Source organism: Gossypium hirsutum, chromosome A04 (assembly GCF_007990345.1).
Source record: "Gossypium hirsutum isolate 1008001.06 chromosome A04, Gossypium_hirsutum_v2.1, whole genome shotgun sequence".
Classification (NCBI taxonomy): Eukaryota; Viridiplantae; Streptophyta; class Magnoliopsida; order Malvales; family Malvaceae; genus Gossypium; species Gossypium hirsutum.
The window spans coordinates 36781337-36783699 of NC_053427.1; the positions used below are offsets into that span (position 1 = coordinate 36781337).

A 2363-nucleotide genomic window follows, 5' to 3' on the forward strand; every position below is an offset into this window, starting at 1 on the left:
CTGATCATCCTAAACACGCATAGTAAGCTCTCCTTTTTGCACATCAATAAGGGTCCTTCTGGTTGCTAAGAATGGTTTTCCTAGGATGATTGGCACCTTTTTATCTGCTTTAAAGTCTAGAATCACAAAGTCAGCATGAAAGATAAATTAGTCTACACGTACCAATACATCATCAATTTTTCCTTCTAGATGTGCTAAGGATCGATCTGCTAATTGAAGTGTAACCGTAGTAGGCCTAACTTCACCTATCCCCAAATTCGTAAATATTTCCATGGGCATCAAGTTGATACTCGCATCTAAGTCAAATAGTGCCTTACCAGAATATGTTGCTCCAATGTTGCAAGGTATGGTAAAACATCTAGGATCCTTTAACTTTGTTGTAATTTGTCTTGAAGATATGCGTTGCATTCCTTTGTTAGGGCTACTGTCTCAAATTATCCAAGCCTTTATTTTTTAGACAAGATATCCTTCATGAATTTGACGTAGTTCAGCATTTGTTCAAGTGCTTCAACAAACGGGATGTTGATATGAAGTTGCTTGAGTACGTCTAGGAACTTCTTGAATTGAATTTCCTACTTCAGCTTCTGAAGTCTTTGAGGGTAGGGTGGTGGAGGTTTCTTTACTGGAACTGGTTGATTCATCTTCTATGGCAATTCTGCATCTAACGAAGTTATTAGTTGATCAAATTTAGTTGGTTTCCGAAGCCACCTTGTCAAGTTTTGCAGATTCTAGTTCTTTTGAATCTGGAATTTCAACACTCAGTTGAACTTCCTCTAAGTCTTGACCATCAGCTGGATCCTTTTGAACTTCAACGATGTTGGGCTCTAATGTCTTTCCGCTCCTTATTGTTAATGCTTTACAATACTCCTTCCTTGGATTCCTCGGATTCTCCGTATCACTAGGTAAAGCACCTTATGGTCGGTTTCTGAGTTCAGTAGCAAGCTGGCCCATTTGGTTTTCTAGGTTTTTCAATGTAACTGCTTGGCTTTGAATTAAGTCATCATTTTTCATCATGTATGCCTTTAACAAATTTTCTAAGCGATTGGATGGTTCAGCTTGGGTTGGTTTCTGAACTTGTTGGGGAAAACTAGGTGGTTGGGTCACTCTAGGATGGGCGTAAATGTTACTGGTTCCAGCCCCTTAGTTACTCCTTAAAAAATTCGGGTGGTTTCGCCATGATGGGTTATAGAAATTGGATTGCAGTCATTGCCTTCCTCGATTTTAGTTCTGGTTACCCATGTAATATACGGATTCTGGGTTCGATGGATATTCTTCAAACAAATGTCCTTCCCCACAATAGATAAATGCTACATTTTCAAATTGATTTGGTGGCTGTGCTGCAAAACTATTAGACCCATTAGTAGTAAGATTTTTTAACATTGAAGATATTGATGATACCTGAGATGCAAGTGAAGTAAGAGCTTCTACTTCATATATTCCAACAACTCGTCTTCCTGATGCTTCTCGATTGGTTGGCCATTAGTAATTGTTGTTGGAAATCCTCTCAATGATTTCATAAGCCTCATTATAAGGCTTAGAAAGGAAAGCACCATTAGCAGAAGCATCCACTACCATCTTTTGTGAGCATTGAGACCATTATAAAACGTTTCAATTTGGATGCAATGTGGGATTCCGTGATGAGGGCACTTCCGTAATAATTCTTTGTACCTTTCCCATGCCTCATTCAAGGACTCACCATCCATTTGTTGGAAAGCAATGATCTCGTTCCTCAACTTAGCATTCTTGCTAGGCGGGAAATACTTCATAAGGAATCTTTTTGCTAACTCTTGCCATGTGGTAATTGAATTTGGTGGTAAGGAGTTCAACCAAGCTCGAGCTCTGTCCCTTAGCGAATATGGAAATAGATTCAATCGTAATGCATTATCGGGTACTCCGGCTAACTTGAAAGAATCACTCACCTCCATAATAGTCTTAAGTGTAGGTGAAGATCTTCAGTAGGCATTCCACTGAATTGGCCCACTGTCTGAAGCATCTGGAGCATGATTGGCTTCAGCTCGAACTATTGTGCCTCTATTTCAGGTCTCCTAATACCCAGATTAAGATCATTAAACACTGGCACGACATACTGTCTTAAAGCTCTATCCCTATCATCAGCAATAATGATAGGATTTTGAGCAGGGTTTGCTTCGTTTCCTTGATTTGGATTTTCAAAGTTCATTTCTTTAGTCCTTTTCTGACTTGCTTGTCTTCTTCACTGTTGAAAAGTTTGTTCAATCTCAGGGTCTACAAGGAGTAAATCGATGATTCGGTCAATACTTATAAACACCTAAAATAATCATAGAAAAATTAATTAAGTTAAAATTTAAATAGAAAGTTAAACCAAAATGCAAATCTAAAAAATT

General features: G+C 38.4%; 1 non-coding gene across 1 annotated transcript; it reads left to right on the forward strand.

Annotated features, from left to right (window-relative positions):
• The first annotated feature begins 1629 nt into the window (after window positions 1-1629).
• LOC121228430 (small nucleolar RNA R71) lies at window positions 1630-1736 on the forward strand. Its single transcript, XR_005926006.1, has one exon. It is a non-coding gene; the product is annotated as a small nucleolar RNA R71 (small nucleolar RNA).
• Window positions 1737-2363: the final 627 nt, after the last annotated feature.